The sequence below is a fragment of the Apodemus sylvaticus genome, chromosome 23 (genome assembly GCF_947179515.1).
Source record: "Apodemus sylvaticus chromosome 23, mApoSyl1.1, whole genome shotgun sequence".
Classification (NCBI taxonomy): domain Eukaryota; kingdom Metazoa; phylum Chordata; class Mammalia; order Rodentia; family Muridae; genus Apodemus; species Apodemus sylvaticus.
The window spans coordinates 18149763-18175530 of record NC_067494.1 but is presented as its reverse complement, the minus strand read 5'-3'; the positions used below and the strand labels follow the sequence as shown (position 1 = coordinate 18175530).

The following is a 25768-nucleotide window of genomic DNA, read 5'->3' as shown; positions in this document are numbered from 1 at the left end:
GTGAAGTGCAACCTCTCCAACTGAGGCCAGATCTTGGAGTACAGTTAATGGAACAGTTACCAAAGATAGGCAGCAGTTTTAGGGACAGCACCTTTTCCAGTTGTTGGAGGACCCTATTGAAGACTAACCTGAACTTCTGCTAGCTAAGTGCCAGGGGTGTTAGTCCAGCCTGTGCCTGCTATTTGGTTGATGTCTCAGTCTCTCAATGTCCCCGAGGTTAAAGATTCATTGAATCTCCTAAACTACCTGTGGAGTTCCGACTATCTTCATGGCTCAATTCTTCCCCAAGTCTTCGTTAGGAGTCTCCAAAGTCCATCCTATGTTTCACTGTGGCTCTCTGCATCCATTTCAGTCAGCTGCTGGGTGAAGCCTCTCATTGGACACTTATGCGAGGCTCCTGTCTGGGAGCATAACAGAGTATTCATAATAATGTCATGGATTAGAGTTGCACATAAACTGTGTCTCCAGTTGGGTGAGTTTTCATTGGGTATTAGCAATGAAATTCAGTTTCTGCTCCAGGTGATTGCCTGCTTATTTTGGAAAGGACAGATTTTGTACTGTGTGTCTACTGTGTTGTGGTTGACACTGATCCACCAGCTTTCTTCTCTTGCTCTCATACAGTCATCATTTGGATTGTGTCCCTAAATGACATAAGATAATGTAGACACATTTGTTATTCAATACTAAGATATTTTGCAAGTCTGGTGGTTTAATATTTTTAACTTTATTCCTTTGTTTTTGTTTTTCAAGACAAAATCTCTCTGTGAAGTCAATCCTGTCCTGACAGTAAATATAGAAACCACATAAGCCAGCTGACATGGTTTTGTACAATAAGCATATGCATTTGTGCACCTTTTATTTTTATATGAGATATTCTTTATTTACATTTCAAGTGATTTCCCCTTTCCATAATTCCTCCTCCCTGAATGTCCCACAAGCCCTATTTCATCCCTTTGTTCACCAATCCACACATTCCTGCTTCCCTGTCCTGGAATTCCCCTACACTGCTGCACTGAGCATTTCTAGGACCAAGGGTCTCTCCTTCCTTCTTCTTGGGCTTTATTTGATATGTGAATAATGTCTTAGGTATTCCAAGCTTTTAGGCTAATATCCACTTATCCATGGCTGCATACCATGTGTTTTGTTTTGTTTTGTTTTGTTTTGTTTTGTTGTGACTTGGTTACCTCACTCAGGATGATATTCTCCAATTCCATCAGTTTGTCTAAGAATATCATGAGTTCATTGTTTTTAATAGCTGAATAGTACTCCATTGTGTGTATATACACCACAGTTTCTGTATCCATTCCACCGTTGAGGGACATCTGCTTTTTTTCCAGCTTCTGGCTATTATAAACAGGTCTGCTATGAACATAGTGGTGCATTTATCCTTATTATCTGTGGGGGAATCCTCTGGGTATATGCCCAGGCGTGGTATAGCAGAGTCCTCCGGAAGTATCATGCCCACTTTTCTGAGGAACTGCCAGACTGACTTCCACCAGACTGAGGACTTCCAGAATGGTTGTACCAGCTTGCAAACCCCACCAGCAGTGGAGGAGTGTTCTTCTTTCTCCACATCCTTGACATCACATGTTATCTCATGAATTTTTGATCTTAGCCTTCTGACTGGTGTGAGGCGAAATCTCAGGGTTGTATTGATTTGCATTTCCTTGATGACTAAGGATGTTGAACGTTTCTTTAGGTGCTTCTCAGCCATTTCATAATCCTCAGGTAAAAATTCTTTGTTTAGCTCTGTCTCCCATTTTTTAAGGGGGTGATTTGTCTCTCTGGAGTCTACCTCCTTAAGTTCTTTGTATATCCTGGATAAACGCCGTCTGTTGTATGTAGGGTTGGTCAACATCTTTTCCCAATTTGTTGGCTGCTTTATGTTTTTTGACAATGTCCTTTGCCTTACAGAACTCAGTAATTTTTGAGGTCCTATTTGTCAATAAATTATCTTAAAGTATTAACTATTGGTGTTTTGTTTAGGAAATATTCCCCTGTGCCCATGTGCTCAAGGCTCTTCTGTATTAATTTTTTTTTTGGATGTTGGCTACTAGATTGCTATATATTACTTTTACTGAGTTTATGTATGAGCACTGAATTACTGATTTTTCCAAGAATTTTAAGGTGAGAGGAAGCTGAATTTTGTCAAATGATTTTTCAGGATTTAATGAAATGACCATGTAGATTTTTTTCTTTGAGACTGATTATATAGTGGACTACATTGATGGATTTCTGTACATTGTAGCATCCCAGCATCCTTGGGATGAAGCCTACTTGACCATGGTGAATGATTGTTTTGATGTGTTCTTGGATTAAGTCGGCAAGAGTTTTATTAAGTATTTTTATATTGGTATTCACAAGAGAACTTGTTCTGAAGTTCTCTTACTTTGTTGAATTTTTGTGTGGTTTTGGAATCAGTGTAATTGTGGCTTCATAGAAAGAGTTGGGTAGTGTTTCTTCTGTTTCTATTATGTCAAATAATTTACGAGCATTGATATTATGTCTTCATTGAAGGTCTGATTGAATTCTGCATTAAAACCATCTGGTCACATGCTTCTTTTTTTTTTTTTTTTTTTTTTTTTTGGTTGGGAGACTTTCAAGTACTTCTTTTATTTCTTTAGAGTTATGAGATCATTTATCTGATCCTTATTTAACTTTGGTATTTGATACCTGTCTAGAATATTGCCCATTTAATCCAGATTTCCCAAATGAGCTATATAGTGAGATCTTCTGATTTTTTTTGATTTCCTCAATTTCTGTTGTTATATCTCCCTTTTCATTTCTAATTTTTAATTTGCATTCTATATCTGTGCCATCTGGTTAGTCTCTAAGAACCAACTCCTAGTTTTCTTGATTCTTTATATAGTTCGTTTTTTATGTAATTTCAGACCTGAGTTTGATTATTTGCTGCCTTCTACTCCTCTTAGTGTATTAGCTTCTTTTTTGTTCTAATATTTTCAGGTGTTCTGTTAAGCTGCTAGTGTGTGTTCTCTCCAGTTTCTTTGGTGGCACTCAGAGCTATGAGTTTTCCTCTTAGCACTGATTTCATTGTATTCCGTAAGGTTGGCTACGCTGTGCCTTCATTTACAATAAAATCTAAAATGTCTTTGACTTATTTCCTTATTTCTTGTTTGACCAACTCATCATTGAGCAGACAATTATTCAGGTTCTATGTGTATGTGGGCTTTGTGTTGTTTTTGTTGCTATTGAAGACGGGCCTTAATCCATGGTGATCAGATAGGAGGCATGGCATTAATTCAATCTTCTTATATATGTTACGTGTCTTTTGTGACCAATTATATGGTCAAATTTGGAGATGGTACCATGAGGTGCTGAGAAGAAGGTATATTCTTTTGATTTAGGATGAAATGTTTTATAGATGTTTGTTAAATCCATTTGGTCTATAACTTCTGTTAGTTTCACTGTTTCTCTATTTCATTTGTATTTTTTATATGTCCATTGATGAGAGTGGGGTGTGGAATTCACTCAAAATTATTGCGTGGGTTCCACTGTGTGATTTGAACTTTAGTTAGCCCATCAGTGGACAGATGACCAGGCTTTAAACATTAAAGAGTGATTTTAGGAAACTCTTATTTTGCTTTGCAGGTTCATACAATTCCCTTCCACCAAACGATAGGTATGGCACAATCTTGGGAGAAAACCAAGAAACAGATGACAAACACTGTGGAGCACTATTGTTATTCAGCACATGTTCCTTACTGGGAAAGTGAAGAACACAAAAACAACAGTGATGTTAGCACAGGTTCTCTAGGTCAACATATCTTACAGAGAGAGTGAAATTTTTGTGTATGTAGAAAGGAGATTTATTATAATATCTCAGAGACAATTGTCCTCTTCTTCAAATAATGGCTGTCTGCCAAGGGAAATTTCAAAATCAAGGACTTACCTTCTGGTGAAAGGGAGCTGTAATTTCACTCAGCCCAGCATGAAGCTGGAAAACAAAACTTTTCTTTCCTAAAGTCACACTTTAAAGGGAATATCCTGGGCACCCTTCCCCTTGTGTGTCAGATTGATTCCTCCACTGCACCTGAGGAATGTGGTATGCAAGCTCTTAACCTTGATTGCAGGAAGAAAAAGGCAAGTGCTGTGAGGAAAGTCAGGATAGGTCTTAGAACAGCTCCTGGTAAATGCAGGATCATTGCTCACAGAGGGGAGGAGCAGGCAGCTGACTAGCCAGAGCTGGAATAGTTCACTGTCCCCTAGGGCTGGGTGGTACGAGAGTCCTCTTGCAAGGCATGCACAAATGCTAAGGGAGTGCAAACCACTCCTAATATTTGGAAAAAACAGTTTCGCCCTGTACTAAAACCACACTTTAAGCTTGTGGAGTGGTAAAGTTTACTGTCCAATCCAGACTTTCAAGCAGACCTGCTAATCAAAGAAAGAGGCAGTATCTTCTGGGTATCTTTCTGCAAGTTCACTGTGGCTATGCAGGCAAGAATAGTTCACTGTTTCCTACTCTGAGCTCTGATTTCCATGTTGTACTGTGAGGGGATCTCAGGGAAGGTCTGAAATCAAGAAATGGTAAGCACAGTGAGTAAGCACACTGGGGTGCAACAGGTAACTGAGCAGTAGGTGCTGGGTTGGAGGGTCCTGTCAGGGATTGGAGGGGAAACATCAGCCAGTTGTGATTACACGTGAGGTTTCTAATGGTGCTTCTTACTTGTGAGTTCAAGCAGTGACCTCTTAATAACTTCACTATCATGGCTGATTTTAAATCTGCCGAAAACATTTGGACTAGTTGCTCTCTTGAAGAAGCATGTGTGGTTTCAGTGACAATGAAGCACATGTGTCCAAACTCTTTTGTCTTTTATAATATACATTAAGAAGGCAGGATTAGGCGTGGAGAGAAATCTCAAAGGTTCAGAGCTTTGGCTGTTCTAACACAAGTCATGATTTCAATTCTTAGCAAAAACTTGGTGGCTAATAACCATATGTAATGGAATCTGGAACCCTCTTCTGGCCTGCAGGAATACATGCAGAGAGAACATTGTATAAGTAATGAAGTATATCCTTTAAAAAAGAAGATGTATATGAATCTGAATAGTTCTGATTTTATTCATTACTAATTTTTCTTTTTTTAGTTTGTAAATTTTTTCTGCTATAGTTTTTTTTTATATTTCTTTAACTTACATGTTTAGTGTTCTGATTATTATGTGGCAAAGGGATTGTTTCCCAATCTGTTTGATATTTTTCATGCTTCTTGTACATTAACAGGCACCTTTAGTTTAGGAAAATTTTCATTTATGATTTCACAAGACCTTTATGATGATTGATCATCATCATCCTCTTTTTCTTCTTCATTGTCTTCTTCATTGTCGTCTTCTTCTTCTTCTTCTTCTTCTTCTTCTTCTTCTTCTTCTTCTTCTTCTTCTTCTTCTTCTTCTTCTTCTTCTTCTTCTTTTTCTTCTGCCTCTGCCTCTGCCTCTTGATCTTCTGCTTATGCCTCTGCTTCTGCTACTGCTTCTCTCTTTTCCAACATGTCCTGAGAAACTAAAAAAATGATGAGATCTGATGCAAAAGAGGTTTAATTGGGCAAGGGAGAGGAGTGAGAACCTGAGGATTGTGTCTTATTTTCCCGGCTGGTATTCCTTATCTTCCTATGCTGGTGTCTAGGCATCTGCCTATGTGGTGATTATAGGTCTAGGTACTGGTTTTCATTTTGTCTTCTTTGGCTTGGAGTTCATTCCTGCGTTATACTTTGCTGTCCAGATTTACAGAAAGTGTTGCCCCTTTTACTGAACTTTTTGATGGGCATGTTCAAGGGGTTATGCTTTTGTTGAAAGCTAGGAGAGGAGGTGGGCAGGAAGAGGTAATCTTAGCAATCCACAAGTATATATAGTCAGGAGAAAGGTAAAGCTGAGCGATTTCCAAATTTTCAAGTCTATAGCCTTCTGGACATACATCAGTTGAGGGTGTGCTCTCATCAGAGTGGCTGGTTGCTATGTGTGTGATATAGTCTTGATGATTGATGTACAAAGGCTCTTCCACTGAAGGTGACAACTTTCATAAGGATGTGGGCCTGGACTGGTTGACAGAACTACCTGAACATGGGACTTTGACCAGGCAGGAAATCACGCCAGAAGACAATGTTTATCAATGACTTTACCTTCAGTTTGTAGCTTCAGTTTCTACTCTAAGTTCCCAAAGTGATAAACTGTGTTCTGACAGAACCATTCACAACTGATGAGATGCTTTTACTCAGAGGACTCCATCATGGCAGCAGAGTAGCAAGTTAGGATAACAAACACAACCAAAATGATGTTAATAAGAGATTTTGCTTTGGCCAGAACTTATGTTCTCTTTTGAAGCAATATGGAAATTTTCAGAAACAGAGATGGCAAAAGTCATAGAAAGCTATAGATTCATGGAGCTTAATAGGTTGTTCTCATTGGACGTGGAAATTGTCGTGTTGACAGTATGCAGCCAGAGGAAACTGAGATCATAGTATTTGTGTGGAAAATACACTGTAAATTTTAGCAAGAGGTCATTTGTGTGATATTTTGGCCAAAAATCTTTTTTCCTTGGCTTACACCACAAAATATGGAGCTAGGTAAAATTTAAAAATAATGGACTGATTTCTATATTTTCATTCAATTTATATGTATTTGTTCATTTTCCCATCTTATTTATCATTTATTTATCTAATTTAAATAAATTTTAACAATCTCTCCTTTCCACCGTTCATAGTCCTTCATTCCTAACTCCTTTTATCTGTCCAAGGAACATGGGGACCAGAGGAGTATCAACAACCATGGCATTTCAAGTTTCTGCATGGATAGGCATCTCTCTTTTACTGAAATCAGAAAAAACAGACAAGTTAGGGGAAACATTTTTAAAGACCAGCAACAGCATAAGGGATATCTCCTATTCTATTTTGGGGAGGGAACCACATGAAGATTGAGTAGCCCATATACTACATATATGATGGGGCACTCAGTCCTCCCTATTCATGCTCTTTAGTTGGTGACTATGTCACTGAGAATTTCCTAGTGTCCAGGTTAGTTGACTCTGAGGGTCTTCTTAATAGAATCCCTGTTCCATTGGAGGCCCTCAATCCTTTCCCCAACTCTCCAAAAAGACTTGCTGAGCCCTGTCCTGTGTTAGGCTGTAGGTGTCTGCATCTGTTTTTGACAGGTGCCGGATGGCCACTCTCAAAGGACAATTATGCTAAGATACTCTCTGGAAGTATAACAAAATATATCCTCAGTAATATCAGGGATTGGTGCTTGTCAATGGGATGGACCTCGTTTTGGGCAGGGTATAGTTTGGCCATTCCCTCATTCTGGGTTCCATCTTTCACCTGCATTTCTTGTAGACAGGACAGATTTTGTGAGGATAGGTTATTGGTTCAGTTTGTGTCCTTAACTCTCCACTGGGGGTCCTGCCTGACTACAGTATGTGGCCTCTTCAGGGAACATATCTCATTGCCATTTATTTCAGCTAAGATCACCCCTATAGATTCCTTGGTGCCCTCTAATTTGTGATCTAGTGCATATCAAAAAAATACCCCACCCTTCTAGCTCCACCTGATGCAGATTTCAATTCATTTCCCTGGGCTTCTGTCCTCTCTTGTCTCTCAACACACCTATCCCTGTTCTTTACTTCCAATTTCTTATCTGCTCTCTTATCCAGTTCTCTCTCTTCCATCTGCCTCCTATGACTGTTATGTTCCCCCTTCTGAGTGAAATTCAACCATACTCATTTGGGTCTTCCTGTTTTGTTTTGTCTTGTCTTGTTTTGTTTTGTTATATTTTGTTCTGTTTTTCAAGACAGGATTTCTCGGTGTATCTCTGCCTGTCCTGGAACTCACTCTGCAGACTAGGCTTGCCTTGAACTCAAGAGGTCCACCTACCTCTGTTTCCCAAGTACCAGGATTAAAGGCTTGCTCTACCACTGCCTATCTGGGTCTTCTTTCTTGTTTCACTTCTTTTGGTCTATGTAGTATAGTGTGGATATCCTAGACTTTATTGGCATTATTCACATGTAAGCAAGTATATACATGTTTGTCCTTTTGTGTCAGTGTCACCCCAGTCCATATGATAGTTTCTAGTCGTATCTATATGCCAGGAATATTCATGATGCCCTTGTTTTTAATAGCCTAATAGTATTCAATTTTGAAAATGATACACCTTTTCTGTATCCATATTTCAGTTGAGGGACATCTAGAGTTTTTCACATATCTAGTTGTTATAAACAAAGCAAATATGAATTTAGGGAAGCAAATCTTCTGGTGTGTATAAGCCTGAGGAGGTAAACTAAGTGAAATTCTTCCTCCTGCTAAGCCATAAATTATTGTAAGGAAAGGGCAAATTATTTCCTAGGTCTAGCAAGGAACATTAAATAAAACCTTCTGCAAATGTGGTCCAAGGGAGGCAGGGCCCATCAATGTAGGAGACAAACTTGACACGATCACCCATTTTATCCTAATTCTTGATACTGACAGATGGAAAATTTAAGGTCATGGATTCTTCCTCTATGGTATCACTTTTCCACTAGTCTAGCTATCTATTGGCAGAGTCTCTATCTATCTCTCTCTCTCTCTCTCTCTCTCTCTCTCTCTCTCTCTCTCTCTCTCTCTCTGTGTGTGTGTGTGTGTGTGTGTGTGTATGTGTGTTTCTTCTTTATTGGCTTCTATCTCTTGAGTCTTATTTTCCTGAATTTCTTTAAGTGATTTTTGTGTTTCTATTAATCGGGTTTCTAGTTTATTCATGTTCCCTTGTATTTCTTTAAGAGATTCATTTATGTCCTTTTTGTGTTCTTCTAGCAGCATCATGAACTGTGATTTTTAAATCCAAATCTTGTTTTTCAGGTGAGTTTGCATAATCAGGACTTGCTGATGTTGGAGAGTTTGGTTAAGACACTGCTAAATTTCTGAGGTTTCTGTTAGTAGCGTTCCTGCATTTGCCCTTTTGCCATCCTTTTATTTCTGGTGTTAGTTGGTCTTGTCTCTGGCTGGTATTTGTGCCTCCTGTGAGGCTATATGGCTATTTCTGCAACACCGGATATCTGGGTTTCCCCTGTTAGAGATTGCTAATCCACTGCCCTCCTCTTGGGTGTCCTTGCAGCCCTAGCGTGCCTTGCCTTAGGTTGTCTGTGTGAGCCAGCTGGTGCCCATTTGCTCCTTCAGCGATTGTTGATGGTCTATGCTGCTGCGGGATCTTTTCCGAGTGCTGGTCAAACTTCTGGGCAGCCTATCTCCCCACCAGGTTGGTCCACACAAGGCTAACCTAGCTGCTGAGGACCTGAGAATAGGCAAAATCCTGGCAGGCTAAGGCCTGAGCAAAGTTCCCCTTGGGCTATGAGTGTTAATTGGTTCTGTCAGGTGGCCAGAATGGTGGCGTGCGCATGCTCCCTGAAAGTGCTGGGAGAGTCTGCTCGGGTAATATCCTCCTGGCTGGGTTGGCACACAGATGGCCCACCGAGCAGCCCAGGGTCTGGGGTCAGTCCAAGGCCTGTCTGGCTTAGGTGCCCACTATGTTAGCCTCGGGCTATGGCTCTTGGCTGACTTTGCCTTTTAGAACTGCCTGGTGTTCCCTAGTCAAAATGGCGGAGTGTACACCAGGTCGGGCAATCAACCTCCTAGCCAGGTTCACACACCGATGCCCCCCCAAAAAGCCCCGGGCCTGGGTGCATGCCAATGCCTGTTGGGCTTAGACCCCCGCGATGTTGGCTTTGGGGTATATTTGTGTACCTCAGTCTGTCTGATTTCTCTGGCGCCCGAGATCCAAGATGGCAGAGAGACTCTCATATCTGACTCGAACTTGATCATTTCTTAAAATGTTTCCCCACCATCCGAAGTTCTTTGGGTGAGAATTCTTTGTTTAACTCTGTAGCCCATTTTTAATAGGGTTATTTGGTTTTCTGGGGTCTAACTTCTTGAGTTCTTTGTAAATATTGGATATTAGCCCTCTATCTGATGTAGGGTTGGTGAAGATCTTTTCGCAATTTGTTGGTTGCTGTTTTGTCCTTTTGATAGTGTCCTTTATGTTTTAACTTAAAATAATTCAGCTCATAAAACGTTAGCTTTAGAAAGAAGGGTGGAAGTCAATGGTAGAATGCTACCTGGCATCCATCTCCAGCAATAACAAAAGAAATTGACTACTAAATAAAATGTCTTGTTTCTGACAGTTGAGGATGTCATTGAGTTGGTAGGGTCACTGCCTGGTGACCCTACCTAGAGTATTCTGTTTATATGCTGTGCATCATCCCTACCTAAGAAGTGCATTTTAAGTATCACTCTCCAACTCTTATTTGAAGAGATACTAATTTAAAAGTTCTAAGCTATTGGTAAAGACTGTCTGAACTATGACTCTTAGTAAAGGCTAATGCAGATTACTTAAAATCAAAAATCACTAGGGTTTATTTAATTCACAGTAATACTTCCTCAGGAAAAGTAATGGACAAAATAAATCAATGTAAGGATTGAAATCTCACCTTCCAGCAAGTGTATTTTTTGTTTTCTGGGGTTGGTTTCTCTGTGTCCAGTAGACATGGGGGAGTATTTTCATTTGGAAGGTAGCCTTCAAACCAGACCAATTAAGCATTTCATCTTGGTTCCATCATTTGCTAACTATTGACCTTACATGAAGGAGATCTTGATATCCACTCTCATTAATGTGCGTAACGGCACTTTAAAAATCCTAATGTAAAATCATCTATATAATAATTAGTAGGCATATTGTGTAAGTCACTAGAAGATGTGTAAACACTGAAGAGCTATTGATGAACGAGAGATGACTAGGAAACAGCTTAATGGAAGATGTTTCAAGAGCAAGTGTATATGACCAAAATCTTAGAGGGTTGCCAATACAAGGTAGACATACTGGGCCCTTAGTGCATAGTAGCCAGTGCATAGCCAGGCACACTGAGGAATTTGAATGTGCTGATGACAACAAAGCCTTGCAGGTGACATCAAAATTGAAGTTTAGAAAGTTGTGGCTACTGTCTGTAGCTCTATCATATAAGCTGATGACCTGTGAACTATGACTATGGAAGGGGAGCAAACTGAACAAATTAGGGAAATAATTGAAAGATAAACTAAGCAGGATGTAGATAGTTTGGTGCTTGTTCCTTGGCGGTGGAAACAGTAAAGCAGTGACTTATTTGCTAGAACAATCTAGCAATCTAGCTCAGCAGTTAGCAGCACTGACTGCTCCTAGAGAGGACCACAGGTTCAGTCCCAGCATCCATGTGGCAGCTGTCTGTAACTGCAGTTCCAGGGAAGCCAGATGTTTGGATAATCTCCCAATTTTAATTTACCTTTCCCTAGTAACAAAAGATGTTGAACATGTTTCATAAAATAAATAGCCATTGAACATCCTAAATAATTTATTCTCTTAATGTTGTATTAGACTTGATGGACAGTATGCATATTTTCTTAAATATGTTCCTTAATGTTTCTTTTTTACTGTTGTACCTCTTAATTTAGTTTTAAATCATTGATGGTTTCCAGTATTCCCATGCATGTGGCTCAGGTTTTCTATCTGTTGTAAGGCTCTGTAATCTGTATGGGTTGAAATTAATAATTTTGGAAATTCACTGTGGAGGCAGTAGCCATCGGACACTTTATGCTATTTTAATTTTCTATATTTAGAATTGTCTGGTTTATCAACAAACTGAATGAAAATTAACATGCAAACACAAAGTATAATTGCCCATGTTTGGTATGTTTTGTTGACTTTCTTATACAAGCAGGTTGTGATATGATCTTAATAGTTAATTCATTCACTTCCAACAGAAAAGAGTGGGAACCATTTTGAGCTCACTGATCATTGGTCAGTGCTTGAATCGAGTCATAAAAGCATCAGAAAAATATGATTTTAGTCCACTTTTCTTTGTCCACTGAAAGCAGACTGACGTTTCTTTACAGTTGCCTTTGCACTTGGATTTCTTCATTTTTGAGTCAAAAGTAATTTCTGAATATTCCCGATTTTCTAAAGATAAGCTAATATTGTAAATTCTAATCTAGAACTTTTTTAAAACTCTAGGGTACTGAAGACCATGAAGAGTTAAGAATTCTTAGAGATGAACTTAAAAGGCAACCAAAGATAGCTGCACAGGAAAAAGATCATGCCAAGGAGAAGAGAGAAGAGCACTCCAGGGTGGAGAGACTGGCAGAAATGGCAGAGAAGCTAAACGATGTGGTGAGCTTCTGTGCTTGCTTCCAAACTCTTTGTCCTAACTGCACATATGCTAATAGATTTTGATTCTTCTAATCTTCCACATCTCCAAATTGGAGAATACTAACTGTTTGAATGGCATGCGGATTCAGTTTGAAAGCTGAGGCAGGGGGATCTCTGTAACTGATACCAGCCTGGGATTCTTACTGTGTTCTAAGCCAGCCTGAGCTATAGACTGAGACTTTGTCTCTAAATAAACAAATGACATATGTATTTATATCATGGGGATTGTGATTATTTGGAATCTGTGTCTGTATACTTAACTAGTATTTGGGTTTTAGTTTAATTTCACCTTGCTCCACTAATCAAACATGTGAGATTCCAAGATAATGCCAGAATTGCTATAAAGTGACTTACAAGACAGAAATGCATTCTGTTACCGTTCCTTTTTGTTTGTTCATTGTGAGTCTGTTCTTTGAGACAGTGTCTTACTATGTAGCTCTGGCTGTAATAGAACTTATTATTATCCAGAACAAGCTGGCCCCCAACACACAGAACCTGAGTTTAAAAATTGAAGTGTCACTGGTTTTCCTTTTGATGTCTTGGGAAGAGTCCCTTTTTTGCTTTGACTGGTATCTGGTATCTCTGAGCTGTCATGGAACTGCAACACTCAGAGGAATATATTTTATTCTATAATTCAGAAGAATCTGGTCTCTCACTACTTAATGATATCTGTAAAACTCCCTTTTCCAAACAGCTTCAAATTCTGAGTTTCTAGATAGTCTTGACTTGTTTAACCCATCATAAGCATTATGTCTAATCTAAGAGCGAGTTTATGTCTAATGTTGCTTATCTATTTCCACTAGGGTAGACAATGCTCTGTTAATGGTACTACATAAAAATCTGGCCAAATATCAGCAACATGATAATTATAAATAATTGTAATTTTTAAGCTCCAGAAACTCCAAGAGGCACAACAGCAATGTCTTAGTACACAAGAAGATTTGAGTAAGATGCGGGTAAAGGTGACTGAAGCAGAGAGCTTAAAGAATGAATTCAGGAGCCAAGGACTGGCATTGGAGCATGTGGAAACTGAGAGACTGGTGTTAGCTCAGAAACTTAATGAAAATTATGAGGAGATAAAATCTATAACCAAAGAAAGAAATGATCTGAAAGAATTACTGGAAATAGAGATAAAGCAACTTAAAGAACATGCAAGGCAATTCGAAGCTGCAGTAAGTAATAATCAGTTTTTTATCTGGTAAATATATCTTTAGTCACTTCTGCTAGAAAGAGGGAGGCAGTTATGGGTGAATACTATAAAATTTTTTAAATTTCACTTACTGACCAAGGAACTACAAACAAAAGAAGTACTAAACATTGTCGGTGCAAATCTAAAAGAGTGCGATGAAATCATCAAAGGTCTAAGAAGAAGCAATTCTGAAAAGGAAGCTCAAGCAGCGACCTCCCAGGACACAGCACAATCTGACCCTGAATTACAGGCAGAGGTATGTCATGTCTTCATATCCTTCACCCTTTCTGTCTCCTTTCTCCTTGGAAGGAAAATCGATGCTCAGTTACAATTTATTCACCACATAAGAATTTAGTGGCTACCTACTGTGGCAGACACAGTGTGGGCTAGTGCAACCTACACTCTGAGAACTCTGGGGTAAAGAAGGAGAACTGGGAGATCAAGACAAGCCTGGATGCCAGAGAAAGTTTGAGGCTCACCTGAACTATGGAAGACCTTGTCTCAAAAAAAGAAAAACTGTGCAAACAGGGACAAAGACCTATATTGGTTGTAGTAGAAGGAAATAGTGCCAAATGAGCAACCAGGCAAATAAAACAACATGAAGTAATTGTAAATGCTGTGAGAAAGATGACATTGGGATAACAGAACTAGTCCAGTTTTAAAAACTACTTTCTGTTGAGCGTTGGAACTTGTATAATAAAATGGTTCTTTTTCTCAATGTGTATACATATTTAAACAATTCCGCAATTCTAGTGTAGTGCCTGTAGAAATATGCAAATTTAAATGGTTCTGCTAGCAACCAGGATAAATGGAGAGTTAGTATGCACACACAGAAAACTTAGAAGGTAACATTTGGATTCAGCAAAAGATGGGAAATATATGAATGTGTGTATGTATGTATGAATGTATGTATATGTATTTTGGCATGTAAGTATATATTCAATATATAAAGTATGCTACATGTACTGAATATATTCACAAAGACCTATGACAACTTATATTTGGTTACAGTTTGGGAACCAGTTAGAATTTAAGCTAGAATTTAAGATTTTAGCGTGATGATATATAAAGATTGGTTCACTTTGGGCCTAAGCTGACTAACTATGGCATACTGATAATAGATGTTATGTAGAGTTTAAAGGGATTGAGGGTGAGTGCATAGGAGAAGCTTGTACCAAGGGAGACTGAATGGCTCAAGGCCAATGTCATTGCTGATAAATTGTCCTGACACCATCCATCTAAAAGATGTAATCTCTAGATAGTAACCTGTGCATTGTGAATATTACAACATCCTGGTGCATCAAGAGCAAGAGCTACTTCCTGATGTGAATGAAGGCAGGGACAGTGCAGTAAAGGTGAATGAACTGGAGCCAGTGGAAGTACATACCAGGACAGTGCATTCAGCAACATAGATGAAGAAAATGTTGGGCTGACAAGGAACCTTGAAGACATTCAGGGGGAAATCAGTTGTCGCACTAAAGAAATTTCTAGGAATTACTTTAAGATGCAAGAAGGTCTACAGAAATAGAAACAGCCCCACTGTGTGGAATGGAAGGACAGTGAGTATACCAAAGTAGTGAATCTGTGAGGTTGGACAACCAAGGAACAGGGCAAAGGCAGAAAGAAGAAAGAAATGCTCATGTTAGTAAAAGAGCAAATATTTATAATGTAGCTTCGGATTATGCTGGTTAGTAAAGATTTGTTTGTAGATTATCCTCCAAGATCTATGACATTACTAGCCCTGAGTAGTTGCTTAAGTTTGCAGTACCAGATGTTATTTCCCTCTTGTTGAACAGGTCTTAAGTCTAACTAGAGAGCTGTTGGTTACCATCAAGGTGTGCATGCCATTCCTAACCACCTCAGGTTAGTGTGCTGTACTGGCCAAGGGAGGAAGATGGTCTCCTTTGCCTGCAGCAAGTTCTCCAGGGAGGACATGAGCAGTACAGCAGCTCAGAAGCCACAGATGCTTTTCCCCTTCCCACTGTATTTCTCAAGATCTTTATAACCAAACCTTTTCCTTATGACTCAATCTTTTTTAAAGGAGTTAATTGTAATTTAATGGTTTCATTTCAATAAACATCTTATAATTCTCTGTAATTCTAAAGCATCTAGAAACTGAAGAAGAACTTAACCTTGAAGAAGCTTACTGTTGCCTGAAAAAGCAAAAGAACAAAATGGACGCTCTAAAAATGAGCCTCTCCCAGAAGGAAGCTGAGCGGTCCAGTATGCGGGAACAATTGCAGTTGACCACAGATGAACTAGAGAGAACGGTAAATGAAGGCCAGAAGCTGTGGGAGGGAACTGCTCACTTGAAGACTGGTTACATACTGAATTATGTTGGAACCTATTTTGTATTTTTCTTAGAGAGAATGGACCTATATTTGTTGCGCTGTTAACTTATTTATCCTTGGTTGAAGGTTCAAGAACTCTGTGAGAAACAGGAACAACGTAATCTAAAAGGAACCAGTGAGGCTCAAGGGAGGAGGGATGAACTAGAGCAAGGAAGGGCGCTTCTCCTTGCCATAGACATAGCCCTGCAGAGTGTGAACAGTGACGGGCTCCGCTTGAGTAAACCACTTGAAGAAAGTCAAGAGGAAAAGAAACCTCTAATTAAGAAAAGAGAAGAGCTGAGAAGCACAAAAGAGGCCCTTCATATAGAAAGTGAGCAGCAGGAGAGCATCAAGGAACTGGGCACTAAGGTGAGTCTGTGGCTGTTGATGTGGGGAGCAGCGTGGAGCGAGATGGCTGGGGCGGCACCTCTTAGGTATGTGTGTGTGAGTACCTCACACATACATATACATACACACACACACACAGACACACAACAATTGAAAATGAATTAAACTTTCTTAGCTAGAGAGATAGCTCAGCAATCCTCTTTAAAGGATGCTGGTTTGATTCTCATAACCTATGTTGCAGCTCACGGCTGTCTTACCTCTGATTCCAGAAGACTTCCGTGGGCACCATTGTCCATGTGGTACATAGACTAACATGTAGGCTAAAATCCCTTAACCTTAAAGCAATAATAAAAAAAATAAGTGTAAAAAAATCAAAAATCAAGGTTTCATTTAAAAGAGTCTGAACCCTAACATGATTTCTGTCTTTAGGTTTAAGAACTTAAGACAAGTGAGCTTCAACTTCTTATGTTAAAAGAAGATGCAGGTGAAACCCAGGAGCAGATCAAGGAGCAGGGAGATGGAGATAGAGAATTTAAACCTTGCTCACAAGACTCCTCAGAACGTCTCAAAGAAGAAAGTGATGACCTATCACGAATAAAGAAATAACTGATTGAAGACAGCCTAAGGGAAGATGGGGATAAGGTGAGTGTGCTTCCTCTGTAGACAACACTGTGGAAGATGCGGGATCCATAGGTGCACTCTCTCTCACTCTGTATGTGTGTGACTGTCTGTCTTTCTGTCTGTGTATCTGCCTCTTGTACCTCCAATGTCTAGAATAGGGAAGTTGATCACTTTTTAGAGCTAGTGCTCCCGACTGCTGAGCCACATGTTTTCATCCAGCTCCGCAGCATCACTTTGTGCATTTTATAATTCCACACATTTGGGTTAGCAGTATCAGTTCCAAGAGTTGACCTCACCAGTGTATTCTCTGATTGGGCCAGAACAGAAACCTGTTGAGAGTAGAGTGATTTGTGGTGACCAAAATCTAGTAGCAAGTCAAACATCCTACTGCAGGGAAATGGGAATCATCCATATGTTGGAATTCTTTTTTATTAATCATTTTATTTGTTTCCATTTCAAATGTTATGCCCCCTTTCTGTCTTCCTTCCATAACTTATTTATTTTACAGTTTATTTTTCTTTTTTTTGTTTTGTTTTTTGCTTTGTTTTGCTTTTTCCATTTTTTTTCGTATCTTCTTCATTTACATTGCCAATGGTAAAACCTTTCCCAATTTTCCCCCTCCCAAAAGCCCACCTCCCCAACGATACCCTACCCCTCCTGACACCCTCTGTTTCTATGTATATGCCCCTGTACCCGACACAGTCCCACCTCCCCCACAACATCCCCCCCCCCAATCTGTTTCCCTTTGTTGTGGCCTCTATTCAGCCTTTACCTCACCAAAGACAGCTCTGCACACTGATGCCCAAAAAGGCATTACTGTGCCACATTTTGGCTGGAACCATGTAAACCTCTTGATTGATGGTTCAGTCCCTGGGAGTCTTGGGGCTTCTGGGTGTTCAAAGTTGTTGTTCTTCCCTTGTGGCTATATACACCTTCAGCTTTTCTGGACCACCCTCCAGATCCTCCATTGGGGATCCCAGGCTCAGTCCAATAGTTGGTTGCTAGTTTCTGCCTCTGAATTTGTAAGGCTCTGGCAGAGTCTTTCTGGAGACAGCCATGGCATGCACCTTTTGGTACACGCTTCTCGTCCTGGTATAGGGGTTTGCTGACTATTTATAGGATGAATTCCCAGGTAGGGCACTCATTGGGTGGACTTTACTTCAGACTCTGGACCACACATTGCTTCCTTCCCTTGTTGTTCCTGTGAGCATTTTGTTCCCTTTCTCAGAGGAATGATAGCACTCTCACTTAAGTCCTTATTCTTTTTGTGAGCTATTTGTGCTGGGTGAATTGTAACTTGCTTATTTTGAGCTTTTGATCTAGGATCCACTTATTAGGAGTGCATACCATGTGCGTTCTTTTGTGACTGGGTTACTTCGCTCAGGATGGCACTTTCTATTTCCATTCATTGCCTAAGAATATCATGAATTCATTGTTGTTAATAGCTGAATAGTACTCCATTGTGTATATATACCAGTATCTGTTGAGGGACATCTGGGTTCTTTCCAGCTTCGGGCTATTATAAATAAGGTAGCTATGAACATAGTGGAGCATGTGTCTTTATTACATGTAGGAGCACTTTCTGGGTATATGCCCAGGAGTGGTATAACTGGGTCGACTGGTAGTACTGTGTCTAATTTTCTGAGGAATCAGCAAACTGTTTTCCAGAGTGGTTTTACCAGCTTGCAATATTACAAACAATGGAGAAGTGTTCCTCTTTCCCCAGATCCTCTCCAGCACCTGCTGTCCCCTGAGTTTTTTATCTTAGCCATTCTGAGTTGTGTAAGGTGGAATCTCAATGTTGTTTTGATTTGCATTTCCCTGATAACTAAGGATGCTGAACATTTCTTTAGATGTTTTAGAGCCATTTGCGTTTCCTCAGTTGAGAATTCCTTGTTTAGCTCTGTATCCCATTTTTAATAGGGTTATTTAATTCTCTGGAGACTAACTTCTTGATTTTTTGGTATACATTGGATATTAGCCTTCTATCGGATGTAGGATTAGTAAAGATCTTTTCCCAATTTGTTGGTTGCTGTTTTGTCCTGTTGATCATGTCCTTTGCCTTACAGAAGCTTTACAGTTTTATGAGGTCTCATATGTCAATTCTTATTCTTTGAGCATAAGACATTGGTGTTGTGTTCAGAAACTTTTCCCCTGTGCCCATGTATTCATGGTTTGTCCCCACTTTCTCCTGTATAAGCTTCAGTGTGTCTGATTTGATGTGTAGATCTTTGACACACTTGGACTTGAGCTTTGTACAAGGATATAAGAATGGGTCGATTTGAATTTTTCTGCAGGCAGACCTCCAGTTGATCCTGCACCATTTGTTAAAAATGTCTTTTTCCACTTTTTTTTTGGTTTTTTGTTTTTTGTTTTTTTTGTTTTGTTTTGTTTTTTTTGTTTTTTTTGTTTTTTGCTACTTTTTCAAATGTCAAGCGACTGTACTTGTGTGGGTTTTTATTTGGGTCTTCAATTCTATTCCTTTCATCTTCCTCCCTGTCTGCATACCAACACCAAACAGTTTTTATCACTATTGCTCTGTAGTAGAGCTTGATTGAGGTCAGGGATGGTGATTCCTCCAGAATATCTTTTGTTGCGTAGAATAGTTTTTGCTATCCTGGATTTTTTATTATTCCAGATGAATTTGAGAATTGCTCTTTTTAGATCTATGAATTGGTTTGGAATTTTGGTGGGGTTTGCATTGAATATGTTGATTGCTTTTGTCCAGATGGCCATTTTTACTATATTGTTCCTGTCAATCCATGAACATGGGAGATTTTTTCCATCTTCTGAGACTTTTCTCGATTTCTTTCTTCAGGGGCTTAAAGTTCTTATCATATAGACCCTTCACTTGCTTTGTCAGGGTCACACCTAGGTATGAAATATTATTTGGTACTATTGTGAAGGGTGTCATTTCCCCAATATCTTTCACCTCTTTTTTATCCTTTGAGTAGAGGAAAGCTACTGATTTGATTGAGTTAGTTTTATATCCAGCCAATTTGCTGAAATTGTTTATCAGCTGTAGGAGTTCTCTGATGGTGATAGTTTGATTTCTTCCTTTCCAATTTGTATTCCTTTGACCTCTTATATTGCTGCCTGATTGCTCTGTCTAGGACTTCAAGTACTATATTGAATAGATCTATTTGTTGAGTATAAAATCTTGTAGTAGGATCGGATGGTTTTTTTTTTTTTAATTTCCACAGTTTCTGTTTTTATGTCTACCTTTTCATTTCTGATTTTATTAATTTGGATATTCTCTCTGTGCCCCCTGGTTAGTTTGGCTAAGGGTTTATCTATCTTGTTGATTTTTTCATAGAACCATCTCCTTGTTGTGTTGATTCTTAGTATAGCTCTTTTTGTTTTTGCTTAGTTGATTTTGGCTCTAAGTTTTATTATTTCCTGTCATCTACTGAACTTGGGGATATTTGCTTCCTTTTGTTCTAGAGCCTTCAAGTGCACTGTCAAGCTGTTAGTGTAAGCTCGCTCCATTCTCGTTTTGGAGGCATACAGAGCTATACGTTTTTCTCTTAGCACTGCTTTCATTGTGTCCCATAAATTTTGGTATGATGAGTCTTCATATTCATTGTATTCTAAAAAGTCTTTAATTTCTTTATTTCTTCATTGACCAAGCTATCGTTGAGTAGAGCATTGTTTAAAGTCAATGTATATGTGTGTTTTCCATTGCTTTTTTTTTTTGAGCTTAAGACCAGCATTAGGCCGTGGTGATCTGATAAGATACATGGAATAATTCCAATACTTCTATATCTGTTGAGGTCTGTTTTGTGACCAATTATATGGTCGATTTTGGAGAACGTACCATGAGGTGCTGAGAAGAAGGTATATTCTCTTGCTTTAGGGTGGAATGTTCTATAAACATCTCTTAGATCCAGTTGGTCCATAACTTCAGTTAGTTTCACTGTATCTCTGCTTAGTTTCTGGTTCCATGACTTGTCCATTTTTGACAGTGGGGTGTTGAAGTCTCCCACTATTATTGTGAGGGGTGCAATGTGTGATTTGAGCTTTGGTAAAGTTTCTTTTATGAATGTGGGTGCTCTTGCATTTGGAGAATCGATGTTCAGAATTGAGAGTTCATCTTGGTATACTTCCTTGAACCAGTAAGAAGTGTCCCTCCTTATCTTTTTTGACAACTTTTGGATGAAAGTCAATTTTTTCCAATATAAGAATGGCCATTCCAGCTTGTTCCTTGGGACCATTTGGTTGGAAAATTGTTTTCTATCCTTTGACTCTTAAATAGTGCCTGACTTTTGTCACTGAGGTGGGTTTCTTGTATGCAGCAAAATGTTGGGACCTGTTTACGTATCCAGTCCATTAGTCTATGTCTTTTTTATAGGGGAATTGAGACCATTGATGTTAAGAGATATTAAGGAAAATTTATTGTTGCTTGCTGTTATTTTCTTAGTTGAAGTTGACATTCTGGTTGTGTTGCTATGTTCTATTGGGTTTGATGAATGATTACCTTATTGATTTTTCTACAGTGTGGTTCCCTGTCCTGTATTGGTGTTTTCTACCCATTATCCTTTGCAGAGCTGAATTTGTGAAAAGGTACTGTGTAAATTTGCTTTTGTCATGAAATGTCTTGTTTTCACCATCTATGGTAAGTGAAAGTTTTGCTGGGTATAGTAGTCTGGGCTGACATTTATGTTCTCTTAGGGTCTGTATGATATCTGCCCAGGCTCTTCTGCTTTCATAATCTCTGGTGAGAAATCTGGTGTAAGTCTGATAGGTCTGCCTTTATATGTTACTTGACCTTTTCCTCTCACTGCTTTCAATATTTTTCTTTGTTTAGTGCATTTGGTGTTTTGATTATTATGTGACAGGAGGAGTTTCTGCTCTGGTCCAATCTGTTTGGAGTTCTGCAGGCTTTCTGTATGTTCATAGTCATCTCTTTCTTTAGGTTAGGGAAGTTTTCTTCTACAATTTTATTGAAGATATTTATTGGGCCTTTAAGATGTAAATCCTCAGCTGGGTGATGGTGGTGCAAGCCTGTAATCCCAGCACTCTGGGAGGCAGAGGCAGGTGGATTTCTGAGTTCGAGTCCAGCCTGGTCTATAGAGTGAGCTCCAGGACAGCCAGGGCTATACAGAGAAACCCTGTCTCAGGAAAAACAAAAACAAAAAAAATGTAAATCCTCACTTTCTTCTATTCCTATAATCTTTAGTTTTGGTCTTCTCATTGTGTCCTGAAGTTCTTGGCTGTTTTGTGTTACAAGCTTTTTGCATTTTGCATTTTTTTGACTGTTGAGTCAATTATTTCTATGGAATTTTCAGCATCAGAGATTCTTTATTCTATCTCTTCTATTCTGTTGTTGATGCTTGCATCTATGAATCCTGAATTTTTTCCAAGGATTTCTATTTTCAGAGATGTCTCACTTTGTGATTTCTTTGTTGATTCTATTTCCAGGTTTTTATCCTGGATAGTTTTGTTCAGTTACTTCACTTGTTTGTTTGTTTTTTGCTGAAATTCTTTAAGGAATTTTTATGTTACCTCTTTAAGGGATTCTACCTGTTGATCCATGTTCTCCAGTGATTCTCTTAGGGATATTTGTGATTCCTCTTTATGGGTTTCTGCATGTTGACCCATGTTCTCCTGTAATTCCCTATGGGATTTTTGTACTGCCTCTTTAAGGGTTTCAACCTGTTGACCTGTATTCTCCCACATTTCTTTAAGAGATTTTTGTGTTTCCTCTTCAAGGGCTTCTCCCTATTGACCCATGTTCTCTTGCATTTCTTTAAGGGAGTTATTTATGTCCTTCTTGAAGTATTCCATCAGCTATATGAGATGTGATTTCAAATCTGATTCTTGCTTTTTTGATGTGATGGGGTATGCAGGATTTGCTGTAGTGGGAGAGCTGGGTTCTGATTGTGCCATTGTTGCCTTGGTTTCTAATGGTAATGATCTTGCGTTTGTCTTTGGCCATCTCGTTATTTCTGGTGTTAGCTGGTCTTGCTGACACTATCTTCTCTCTCCTGCCAGCCTGTGTTTCTGTATTCCTGGGATTCTTTTCCTGTCCAATGCCCTGTAAACAGCTGATTCTTCAGGAAGTATCAGGCGATGGGATCTCCCCTATGGCAGACTTAGCAAGGGTCGAATGCTCTGCTCCTGCCAATTCTCGAATGCCCTGCTCCTGTTGGTTCTATAAAGAGCATCAGGAAGTGGTGTCCTCTCTGTGCCAGATGTGGCACAGGTCTCCCACTTCTGTTGGAAAGGTTCGGTGACAGGGGAGGAAGGAGGAGTAGAAGGGGTGCAAGGCGATAGGTGAACTAACACCCTGTTGCTGTCAGTTTTCTAGAGAGCATCAGGAAGTGGTTTCTTCTCTGTGCTAGGTGTGGTACAGGTCTCTCATCCCAACTGCAAGGGTCAGTGACAGTGGAGGAGGGAGAGGTAGAAGGGGCAGAAGGGGATAGGCGGACTAATACCCTGCTCCTGTTGGTTCTCTAGAAAGCACCAGGAAGTTGTGTCTTCTCTGTGCCAGATGTGGTGCAGATCTCCCTATTTTTCTCTTTAAATTTAAAATCAATCTTATAACTAGTTAATAGTAAACTTATAATTATAATAAATATGTTAGTTATAAGTATATCTTCCCTTCAATCTCACAAATATTATAAATTCATCAAGTACACAAAAGGTGTACATGTATCAAAGTTGTATTACTTTTTTAACAGCAAAAGCTTGCTAAAAGCATAAGAATAGTAAATCATTATATTTCTGCATAATAGACTTTTATGCAACTACTAAAATAAGTACAGGTCATTACCTACAGGTATGGTAAGTTGGCTAAACCTTTTTTTATTGTATTCAAACTATATTTATACCAATCATAAGAAAGATTGACATGCTATTAAATGAACATAGGTAAAATCTTTTTTGTTTGTTTTGTTTCTAATAGAGCTTATGGTCTTGTCATACAAACCAAAATAAGAACAATTTTTGGACATTGGAGTTCATTATAATAAGGCTGTACTTCAATGTTTCTCACATCACCACAGATTTTACCTCCATAGTAGTTAAAGCTAAAAGCTGATATTTCTGCTGTACAAAGGAATGAATTGTAAGCAGGCTTATTTGGATACAGATTTCCTGTTATGGTCAAAGCTATTTGACTTGAGTGATTGTTATCATTCTCAGCCCACAGGGAACAGGTTACATTCATTTACGAAATGGTATGTGTTTTAAGACGTCCATGAAATCATTCATCAACTGTTTCCATGAACGATAGTCCTGCTTAGAGGGTGACACAGACATTAGATGAGGGTAATATTCTGGTTCATTGGCTGTGTTGACTTTGACAAGCATTTGTCTCAGAAAAAGAGTAACTTATAAGGTCCTCTTCTTCAAAATTGATACAATAATTGTAAGTACCAAGCAAAAAAATTTAATCTCACTCTGTTGTTCTCTTACAAGCCACTGCATAAATTAATTTTCTATGTTTCTTTTGGCTATCTAAATAATATTGAAATATGTAAGCTGTTCTGAAAACCATAGTATAGTGTACAAACATCAAGTAAACAATCCTACTAATAGAGGGGCTGAGATAGGAGAAGCATGAATTCAAGACCATTATGTGGTACATAGCAAGACACTGTCCCATAAAATCAAGCAGAAAGTATATATGGATTGTACAATATTGGACATATTTCTCCAATTACCACATTATAGAGACCACTGGGTGACTGTCAATACATTTCTATTTATTTTTTATTGCAATCGATTAGGATATGTTAGTAATATTAATTTTCATATTAATGGATATTAAGGAAATGTGTTACTTCCTGCTATTTTTGTTGTTAGAGGTGGAATTATGTTTGTGTTGGTTGGTTGAAAGATTACTTTCTTGTATTAGTTTCCCTCCTTGTGTTGGCATTTTCCATCTATTATCATTTGGAGGGTTGGATTTGTGGACAGATATTGTGTAAATTTAGTTTTGTCATGGAATATCTTGCTTTCTCCATATATGGTAATTGAGAGTTTTGCTGGGTATAGTAGCCTGGACAGACATTTGTGTTCTTTTAGGGTCTGTATGAAATCTTCCCAGGATCTTCTAGCTTTCACCATCTCTAGTGATAAGTCTGGTGTAATTCTAATAGGTCTGCCTTTATATGTTTCTTGATTTTTTTCCCTTACTGCTTTTAATAGTTTTTTCTTGTTCAGTGCACTTGGTGTTTTGATTATTATGTGCCAGGAGGAATTTCTTTTCATGTCCAGCCTATTTGGAATTCTGTTGGCTTCTTGTATGTTCATGAGCATCTCTCTGATTAGGTTCAGAAAGTTTTCTTCTATAATTTTGTTGAAGATGTTTACTGTCCCTTTAGGCTGGGAATCTTCACTTTCTTCTATACCTATTATCCTTAGGTTTGGTCTTCTCATTGTGTCCTGGATTTCCTGGATGTTTTGGCTTAGGAGCTTTTTCCATTTACTTTCATTGTTGCATCAATGTTTTCTATGGTATCTTCTGCACCTGAGATGCTCTCTTCTTCCATCCCTTGTATTCTGTTAGTGATGTTTGCATCTATGACTCCTAATTTCTTTCCTAGGTTTCCTAACCCCAGGGTTGTCTCACTTTGTGATTTCTTTATTGTTTCTTGTTCCATTTTTAGATCCTGGATGGTTTTATTCTTTTCCTTCAACTGTTTGTGTTTTCCTTTAATTCTTTAAGAGATTTCTTGTGTTTCCTCTTTAAAGACTTCTCCCTGTTTAACTGTGTTATCCTGTATTTGTTCAAGGGCATTATTTATGTCCTTCTTAAAGTCCTCTATCAGCATCATTAGCAGTGACATTTAAATCAGAGTCTTGCTTTTCCAGTGTGCTGGTATATCCAGTACTTACTATGGTGTAAGAATTTGGTTCTGATGATGAAAAATAATCTTGGTTTCTATTGCTTATATTCTTACGCTTGCCTCCTGCCAAACAGGTCTACATCCCCTTGTCCTACTTATCATCTTTTCTCCCCTGACTTTGGTTGGTGGGCTAGAAAGAGGTGTCAAACATTTGAGAACCCTTATTAAAATTAGGTTTTTAAAAATGACAAGATACTGTATTTTTCTGCCCAGAATCCC

General features: G+C 38.8%; 1 pseudogene; it reads right to left on the bottom strand.

The window, feature by feature from the left end:
* Positions 1–25768, bottom strand: part of LOC127673535 (ensconsin-like) — a 182749-nt pseudogene that overhangs the window by 86333 nt on the left and 70648 nt on the right.